Below are 10,795 nucleotides of genomic sequence, written 5' to 3'. Positions count from 1 at the left end.
TTCCACCGCGACTTCATGAAGTCGGCGCAGATCTCCCACGTTACAAGTGGCGCGATTAGGGTGAGGAGTGAATCCAGCCAAAGCGGGCCAAGGTGTGCCCGGAATGGACAAAGGACCTAACCTCGGAGCGGGTAAAGCGTGTGGTAGGGCGCCACCAAACCAAACTCCATGCTGCCAAGCATCAATAGGAACTTCCAGTGCCCTGTACGGAGCGTACGCAACCGGTACAGCTGAAGCAGTGTAGGAATGGAACACACCAGAATTAGCGTCCACCGGCGGAAAGGTCACCCACGAATAAAACAGTTCGTACGGGTAAGCATGTTCCGCACTCACTACCAGAACAACAGCCAAGCCTTCTACTGGAACATCATAAGCCCGCAAATGGTCACGCACCGCAATGCGACTATGCTGCGGGATGTCCACGGCTAGTGCCATGTCAGCACAGGAAAGTGAAAAAATAAAATTACTTTGTAGCACGACTGGGTAGCAATTCAAAAGAAACCGTTTACAGATAGATTCAAGCTTGAAAAAGACCTATTTCAAAAATAGGTAGGTTTTTCCGACACTGCCGTTTTCCGGAAACGGGAATGAAGGTGTTAAGGTTTGAATGATATACTACTCGAGTGTCATGATATAAGGCCAATCAACGTATGGGCGCCATGTAGCAGGGTTTCCGTTCTCCCACAGAACTGTGCACAGAGATCTAGAACCTGGGTGAGTTAGGGTGACCCAAACCTCACCTTTGTTTCAGAAATCCCCTTACCAAGCTAGCTACAGTGTCTCATCGGTAGTAATTACTTCCCAATGACTTAGACAATCCAGAACATGAACTTAGGGTACCTCAGGTATCGTGGAACACATGAACACTCTTTCGTTATATAATCATTACAAACCGAAACTGGGAGGCAAAGAACACACGTGCAAGTTTGAAATGTTTATTTTTCAATGCAAAGTTCTCAAACGCAGTATCTTGTATAATACCAACATACATATTATAAAAATCAGAGTTAGCAGCATCGTCACTAATCCATAATAAGCAAAAGGTGATAGCATGTTATGATGCAAAAATCTATAGAATTCTGTATCACCTATATTTCGCGCACCCTATTCAGTATATTATATTATATCTAAGAAGGTCTCTTTTGGGTTCTAGCTGGGCGGGCCCATACCTCTAATTCTCAGTAGGAGTAGATCACATCAACAGCTACCAGCTCTCTGCATGCGAAGCATCAAGTGTGTCGATTCATTCCCTGTAACTCTATCTTAAACCCGCGTAGAGCCCAATGTTGGCAGCAACATTATTTGTGTTATGTCTAACGTGGTACGAGGATCAGGCCTTCAGCAACCTTGTGTTAGGTTATTCTTAGAGTGTGCAGTTCTCGGTGTGCAGACAGTTGTACCAAGTGTACCAAGCACGGCTGATACTAGAGCAATAACATATTATTCTCAAATAAATCACATCTTTCGTCTAGGTTGAAAGCTACAATAACAAGTAGGTGTCGTGTGCAAACTCAAGCTGAAATAAAATATTGCGTTTAAACATTTAATAAGCTCATGCTAACTTAACACAATATATAGAAATGTAGTAACCATATGACAGGCGGTCTCGGTGCTGTGGTTGGCTCGGAAGCCGGACTGTGAGTGGTCGAGGGATTTGTTCGTCTCGATGAAGGCGGCAAGCTGTCTGTTGACGGTCTTCTCGATGACTTTGGCTGGGAATGGTAGGAGCGAGATGGGGCAGTAGTTCTTGAGGTCGGTGGGGTCTGCTGATGGTTTCTTTAAGAGGGCGCTCAATTCGGCATGCTTCCAGCTCTCCGGGAAGGTGGCGGTGTTGAAGGAGCAGTTAATGATGTCCCGGAGTTGGGGTGCGATGACGGAGTCGGCCTTGTTGAAGACGTCGTGGGGGCATGGATCGGTTGGTGATCCGGAGTCTGCCCTCCTGCTGCTGGACAAAACTCCGGCAGGGGAGGCCTGAACAATAGGTTTCCTGGCACCTCCCCAGACAGGCTTTAGTGTATTGGGGCAGGATGGGTAGCAGTCAGTGAATGCTTTTCAGACACTGCCTGGGGCACACAAGGTGCTCCATGCATTTCCCAGTTCAAACCGGTTGCTGGGGCACTCAGCCCCAGCTCTGGCGTGAAACTGGATAAAGGGGAAGGGGTGTAACCACCCCCTCCCAAGGTCCACCCATAGGAAGGACCTTAGAGTTAGTCTAACCCCTAAACTTGCTACAAGAATAGGATCCCAGGCCCTAGGACTTTAGATTACCCTGGACGAATCTCTGCAACATATATCTTGGACCTTCGACATTCCATATCGACTGGAAGACAGAAGAAATCTCCCTTGTGGTCAAGGAGTGACCACCCTGTTCAAACTGGCAACAACAGCATCTTTGCCGGTCTGTAATTTCGAGGCTCCTGCCGGATCCCGAAGAATCTGCGACACAGGACATGGACTTCCAGACATCTCTGAAGTTGACCCGAGCTCCCAGCAAAGCTGAGACCCGTAGCTGGCACGAGAGACGTGGGACCGGAACTCCAGGACATCCTGCATTTTTGCACCTGCACCTACTTCCCAAGGTATTCCGAAGTTGTGTATTGGGGTATTTGAAGCCCCTGCCCCAAGCACCTTTTGCACTGAAGTACAGAGGCCATCACTCCACGAGTGACCCGTGAGTCCCCTTTTTTCACCGCAGCTCAAGGCCCCTTCGCAGTTCCTGGTCCGTTGGCCAGTGAGCTCCCACGAAGGCCAATCTTTGATTTCTTGAGCTTTCCTGGTTGCTCCAGACGTGCTCCCACTCCTCTCCAAAGGAGGAGTCCCTCAGACCTTGCTGGTCTGCACCAAAGCCAATCTTGTCATCTTGCGTGGGTTGCTGTTGCCAAGGCTTGTTGGGTCCAACCCGGATTCTGACACTGCAGCACTCAATAATCTTCGTGGGACAGCTCGAATCCAGCTCCTGGTTGTCATCAACTCCTCCTGGTCCTTGTGGCTGAAAGTCAAGCTTCACCTCTTTCACCTGAAAACACCCGACATTGGTTGGCATCTTCTCCTCGCCATCCTAATCACTGGCTACTGACTCAGACACTGTCCCCTCTGCTTTCAGGTTCTTCAGAGCTCCGATCCACTTTTGGATCCACCCGGAACCTTTTCCTCTGGTCGCCTGCAGAATTTCTTTGCAGCTCTCCATAAGAATCGACGATGAAACCTGACACCAAAATACACCTATGCACCCGGCTTCCCTGGGTGAGGTAACACGAGTACTCCGGTGTTACCGTGGGTCTTGACTCTTGAAGTGTCCTAGTCTAAAAAGGTTCCATCGTAGTTCATCTCCAAGTGCCGTTAATCTTTAAAATTGTAACTTGTTTGTTCTCCATAGAAAGTCAATGATGATCCGCGGCTGTGTTTAGACACTGCACGCGTCCCCCGTGGGCCTCCTGTGTCCCTACCTTGGGTGGTTCCTGGTAGCTCCAGTGGTTCTACAGGCCCTAGGCCTGCTTTCTAACCCTCACGTGGTTCTTTTAGTAGATGGATTGTGAGGCCCCTAGGGCATAACGTATAATGTGCAACTTATCGTATGCTAATTAAGTTCCTTGTATTGTACTTTTACCTCTGACCTCATAAAGAGTCCAGAGGGGTTGTGTTTAGAATAGATACATTTATTTTTAATATATACCTTGTGTGGTGTACTTTCATATGATCATTCAAGAGATTATAATTGGTAAAACAACTAGCTTAACTCGCCTCTAAGTCTTAGCCTGAAGGCTGCTCTCCACAGCTACCACTAGGATAGCTTTCTATAAAGGTTGACTTTAAACCTACCATCAATAAGGGTCGTTTGGACTGGTGCATGGTGCCCACTCGAATAGTGGACATCATATGCCAGGCCAACTTCTCACACCATCAATGACAGGAAGTGATAGAACCGGTTGATTGCTTAATGGGGCCTTGACAGCACAAGATTCCATCAGTGCTGCAACCATAACTCATGATCTTAGTGCCCTTTTTTGGAACATTGCAGGCATGAGCACTAAATTGACTGATAGAAACTTGGTCTCCCTAATCTCAGAATACCACATTGTATGCCTTCAGCAGACTTGTCAGTGTTATGCCCACAACACCATCTGCCAATGTGCATCACATCAGTGGCCTACTAACTCTAATAAGCACCACATGGGCAGCTTGGGTGGTGAAGAACTTTGGGGATTCCCCTTTTTTTCAAATAATCTGTTGTTCTCATAAACGTTTATCACAATAACTTTATCAGTAGCAATGCTAATATAATTGAATTATTAGCTAACCCAGTAGATGTGTTTCTGTGAAGTTTAAAAGGGGATTATGTAATTTTTGGGGGGGGGGGGGGGAGTTTTACCTTAAGCTTTGTCCAGTTGCTGAAGCTCATGTTTGTGGTTTAGTGGCTAATGATTTTTCCCATCTCTCGCACTTTATCCACAATCAATGTGGTGATAAATTGAACAGGTTCCTTATGACCTATGACCTTATCCTTGGTGTTGACTTAGTGGCAGCGAAACTCGCCAGGAAGTAACATTTACAGGGAGAGCCAGCGGTTCGACAATTGATTTGGATTCTAAATCTTGATCCATGCAGGTTTTAAACTCCCATATCTTTAACTGTGTGATCAGTGACCACAGTCCCTTAGAATAAGTATAAATGTGGGGCTGCCGCCGAGGCCTGTGGTTAGGAGGGATTACCCAATCAAATACACCGGGAATGGGTGATACAACGGAAGTGGAGGGATGTGAACGTAAGGGCCTTCCTAGTCCAGCTAGTGGTGAATTGCAGGGCTCAGGTGAGCTCTGTCTAAGCAACAAGCCTGAGTCGGCAGCAGTTCCAGGCGCCTTTTCGAAAATCTGCATAAAGTCAAGAGATCAATTAATGGTACCTATCTGCCAACGCCGACGGAAGCCTAACAAGTGGTTTGACAAAACCTGCTTGCTAGCCTATTCTAACCTTACAAAAGCCATCAAAAGCTCCCCTAGAGTTCTATCAACTACAAGGCGCTATAGGATGCTTTACAAAGATTATATCAGGCAAAGAAAATAAGAAATCAGAGGGGAGGCATGGGAGCAGTTGGTTAGTACCTCCGCAAGGAATAATGGGGCACAGTTTTGGAAGATAGTTAACACTCCATTCTTTTCCAGTAGTCCGAGTACTGACATTGAGGTAACGATACCTCAGCAAGATTGGGTTAACCATTTTACTACGTTGTATGACTTTAATGACCAGATAGTCGCTGAGCCAGTTGGCATTAGACTTATCCAGTCCAGCATGCACAGAGGAGTTTACAATAACACTTGGGGATGTTATCTTGGTTGTTAACAGAGGACCAAACCACAAAGTTTCTGGACCAGCTGGGGTCCCTGTAGATCTTTTCAAAGATAACCTGTACTTTTGGACCCCAGTCTTGGCGATTTTATGGAGTGCGACCATTGTATCACCCCCTAAGTAGTCACAGGCAATGTGCCAATCTTCAAAAAGGAAATAGAAGCGACCCACAATGTTATCGACCACTCTCCCTAATAGATCCCATAGCCAAAGTTCTAGGCAGAGTTCTGCTTGACAAATTAGAAATGTGGGCTAATGAAGAAGCCATCTTAACGTCAGCGTAATATGGCTTTCAGCGGGGACTAGGTACAGCAGATCAATGCCTGAACCTACAATTAATAATGAGCTGTGGCTGCCAAAAGGGGTTGCGTATTGCTGGCATTCATGGACTTAAGTGTAGCATTTGATAATGTCATTAGGGGGAAGCTGTGGACTATGCTGCTAAGTCAGGGTGCCAATACCTAAACTGTCTACCTCCTTGCCCAGTTGCACACTGATGTAGAAGGAAGAATCAGGTACTGTTCAAGTTCAAATGACTTTATTCGATTGTTAACATTACAATCATAAAAGCACAATTCATAAGCATACAGTTAAAAACAAGTGATCCATTTCATTTGTGAGACGAGAGGTTACATAAACAATATAAAAGAAGAGTAACAGGCAGAATAAACACTTTAAGAATATAAATAGTTACAGCAAAAATAATCAGGTACTGGTCTAGTGGGGGATGTACTTCTTGCATAAAGATCAGAAAGGGTGTCAGGGAAGGTTGTGTTCTGGCACCCTTCCTTTATAGTTTTTATATCAATGGCCCTGGGGCCTGTTTAATTGACCGGCTGGTACTCGCCTGTTGGTTTTTAATAGAGCGGGATCACAGCAAGGAATAAAAGTAATATAGCCAGTGTAGCCTAGCTCCTTTTAATTGATAAGCGTCCCAATTCCCATGTACAGAGTTTGGCACACCTTTTGGGTCACTAGCACATAAGCACGTATGTAATTTTTCTTTATCGGCACTGTTTGTTACCTACCCTGTTTGTTTTCAGTTGGCAGTAGCTGATGATAAAAATGTGAGGACAAAGGCGAGTACCAGCCTGTTTATTTCTCCCCGGGTGTTGCTCCCGGGAGGCTCTGCCAACTCCCCTCACCTTTTTTCCTTGTATTGGTGGGTTGTTTTCAAGTACACTTAGGGTACATAGGTTACCACAGCTCCACACGTGTAGACAAAAAATCTTCTTGCAAAATATGACATGGTTCTATATATAAGCGGATGTACAAAGTTGTCCACCGTGGCGGATATCCTAGGATAGGTATCTAGTAAAAATCTTTTGGAAGACGTGGGTCTTCACAAAGAATAGGGGCAGGTCTAGTAGTGATGAAAGTGTATTGAGTGGTGGTTTTGAAGCCTCTAAAAAGAATCAAGAGCGTATAAGCGCTACATGCACATTGTTAGAGGACAAGATTGATAAGTTGACTATACGTGCAGGACAGATGGAATCTGAGATGAAAATGGTGCAGGGAAGAGTTCTAGATAACCGCAAAGAGATCGAGACACTATACTCTCAGGATAGGGAATTAGACGAAAGGGTAGAGAGGTTGGAAAACATGCAAAGGCGCAACAACCTTAAAATCCTTAAACTTCCAGAAGGAAAAGAGGGAGCAGACATAAAGGCTTTTGTTGTACAAATGCTAAAAAAAGAGCTGACACTAGATGAAACCGAGGAGATGTTGGCCCGAGACATTCAACGAGTGCATCGCGACCCCTTTAGGTTAAATTCAGATCGAGTAAAGCCAAGAAAAATTCTAATTAACTTTGCAACATACACATTGAAGGAGAAAATCTTGCAACTTGCTCTAAAGAAGAAGTCGATATTGATAGATGGTGTATCAGTAGACATTAGGTCCGACTTGTCTCCGGCTACAGCGAATAGGCAATGGGAGATGGGAAAACGGTTGTCACCCTTAAGGGAGCTAGGAGCTACGGCCCAGTTAAAATTTCCCGCCTTCCTAAAAGTCATGTGGCGTAACAAAATGTATACATTTCGCACAATTGAGGAAGTAGATGCCTTTTTGGATATTACTCAAGTAGCATAGCATAGTAATAGCTTAGAAAACAGAAACCTGACCACAAAAAAAAAAAAAAGCAGAACATAAAAAGAAGGAAAATGCAAAAAAAAATACATACTTAAAATGTGACATCACCACTGAGACGTCCACTGGCCTGGGCCATGGGAGTAATGGTTGGGTTTTCCGGGGAGGGAATTGAGAGTGTGGGGAGGGGAGGGGAGGGAACAGGGTCAGGGAGAAAAAAAGAAAATATTCCTCATGAGCTAGCTTGCTGCGTCCTAATTAGTAGGGAAATCTTGTCATTATATGATAAATATCATGAGCAGGGCTAATAAAAAGGAGCTAAAGTTCCTCACTTGGAATGTTAACGGGCTCCGAGTCAAATCAAGGAGAATACTAATTTTGAAATACTTAGAAGATTCGCCAGCACAGATCATTATTTTGCAGGAAACACACTTAACACAAAAGGAATGTAAGGATATATTCACTACTCAAAAATGGATTGGGAAGGCTATTTACACATCGCAAGACTTGGTTACAAAGGGAGTGGCTATTCTAATTAAAAGAGGTTCTGATATTGTAGTGGAAAATAGTTTAGTAGACAACAGAGGGAGATGGGTGATATGTAAGTTACGATTGCCGGGAGAAATACTAGTAGTAGTCGGTTACTATGGCCCAAATATTGATGATCCTACAATTTTAGAGAAAATAGAAGTTGAACTATTGGACTTCTCAGGTAAAATTGTCATGGCAGGAGATTTTAACACAGTACTAGATGCTAAGTGGGATAGAACTGGTAATCCTAGGGCAATAGTGAACAGTAAAATGACTGCTAAAGTGAAGTCACTTATGGCTCAGTTAGGGCTCTGTGATATTTGGCGTCTTAAAGCAGTAAATCAGCCAGGATACACGTTCTATAATAAGAAATATAAACATAGTTCAAGGATTGATTTTTTCCTGACAGATATTAGGATCAAAGACCAAGTTATCAGTGTAGAACATATAGGGGCACATTTATCAGATCACTCTGCTGTAAGTCTAAATTTAAGCCTGAAACCAGAAGACACGACCCCGGTTTGGAGATTAGACCGCACAATTTTAGCGGATTCTGAAATCTTAGAGACTCTTATGGAAGAGATACAAACTTTTCTGGAGATTAACCTGGGATCGGCTAGGGAAGACATAGTGTGGGAAACATGTAAAGCTTTTATGAGAGGTAGAATGGGAGCTCTAGGTGCAAAAAAACGTAGAGCATATTATAGTCAAGTTTCTAATCTAGAAAAAGACATCCGAGAGGCTGAACTTATTAGAATTTCACAAGGAGTTAACATCCTAGATGGGTCATGCGAGAAAAAACTTTTAGATCTCAGGATTCAACTTACTGCAACACTCACTCAAAGAGTTAAGGAGAGATGGGAGGCCAGTCAGTTGGCACACTTTTCATACGGAGAGGGATGTGGTAAGCTACTAGCGTGGAAGGCCAAGAAAGATGCTACACGGAATCAAATTAAGGAGATCAAGATACCAGGGACAGATCAAGTTATTGTAGAAAATAAACAGATTGTAGAAGCGTTTCAGCAATACTTTGTGGATGTTTATACAGAGGACCTCTGCCCAGATCAGTTTGAGATTGATTCCTGGTTGCCCCTAATCCCACCGCTTTCAAATGAGGATATGTTGGAATTAAATAGGGAAATAACTCAAGAAGAGTTGATGAAAGTTATCAAGGAAGGCAAAAGAGGGAAAGCACCTGGACCAGACGGTCTACCTGTGGAGGTTTATAAAGCTTTAGGAGATACGGTGGCACCCACTTTGTGTCTTTTGTATAATAAAATCTTTAGAGGTGAAGCGGCAATCCCAAGTTCATGGAACGAAGCTACTATTGTTTTAATATTAAAACCAGGGAAATCTCCAAAAAGTATGGATGCATATAGGCCGATTTCACTCTTGAACTGTGACTACAAATTTTTTTCCAAAATCTTAGCTGATAGGCTAGGAAAAGTCATTCATAAATTGATTCATGAAGATCAAAGAGGTTTTATTAAGAAAAGGTACTTAAAAGATCTTACTTTTTCGCTGATAGGTATGATTGATGTAGCCTCTAAATATGATTATCCCTTGGCAGTCATTGCGTTAGATGCTGCCAAGGCTTTCGATCGAGTCAATTTTGCATACTTAAAATCCCTTTTGCACCATCTTAATTTAGGTGATAAGTTCACACAATCTATTTTTTCTCTGTATCATGCACCTATATCAAGAGTATTAGTAAATGGAACCCTCACACTTCCCATTAGAGTAATGCGGGGAACCCGACAAGGATGCCCCTTGTCACCGCTGCTTTTTAACATATATATAGAGCCTCTTGCATGCAAAATTAGAGCTTCAGCAGAGATACCCCCCTTTGTTGTGATGGACTGGTCCAAGAAACTTGGACTTTATGCGGACGATATTGTGGTTTATTCTACTGATTTAGTCGGAACTTTGGAAAATTTAGTGAATACGACAAAGGAGTTTGGTAGGATTTCTGGATATCAGTTAAATCAAGACAAAACTGAAATAATGACTTGGAACCTTGATACTGAAGATGTTAAAACAACAAAAGAGATGAGGTACTTGGGAGTTAGGATTACTCAGAAAGTCGAAGATATGGCTAAAACTAATTACGATATGGTGAGTAAAGAGGTTGGCGAGACGTTAAAAGGTTGGATGAATTTACCCCTGTCAATATATGGAAGATCTAATCTTGTTAAGATGGCGATTGTACCTAAGATTACCTTTTTATTTGAGACTATTCCGTTGGGCTTTAAAAAGGAATGGCTGGCGAAGTTACAAAGTATGATAACATCATTTATATGGGCATCAAAATCCTCTCGAATTTCGTGGAGGAAAATCAGGAGGAAAGTCGAAAAGGGAGGTCTGGCGGCTTCAGATATACGAATATATGCATGGGCTTTTTGTTTAAAAAATTGCAGGATGCTGTTGGGTACCCCTGTTAACTCTCAGATTGGAGGCCTTTTTGCGATAATGCTGAAGAGATCAGGATATCATGAGTTTGGTTTTTTGTATAAGTTTGGAGACCCTAAGTTTTTTAAAAAGGTGAAACTCAAGACACTGAGAGACCTTGCGGAGACATGGTATAAGATTAGAAAAGTATCTAATCTCTCGTACTTTAGCCATAGTGCTCCGATATGGGATTCTCCTGGAGCCCCCTCTTGGACAAGAGATCTGCTTGCTTTAAGTTTGAAAATGGAGCCTGATCTGCAAAGGTGGAAGGACTTGTTTCAAGATGGCAATTTAATTCCTTGGGATAGCTGCCGACAAAAGTGGGGCTCAGTCTTTTCCAAATATAAGTATTTACAGATTCAAAGCTGGGCGAGCCACCTGGAAG

Source organism: Lissotriton vulgaris, chromosome 5, assembly GCF_964263255.1.
Source record: "Lissotriton vulgaris chromosome 5, aLisVul1.2, whole genome shotgun sequence".
Classification (NCBI taxonomy): domain Eukaryota; kingdom Metazoa; phylum Chordata; class Amphibia; order Caudata; family Salamandridae; genus Lissotriton; species Lissotriton vulgaris.
The sequence above is the reverse complement of the archived record's forward strand: the minus strand, read 5'-3'. Positions refer to the sequence as shown.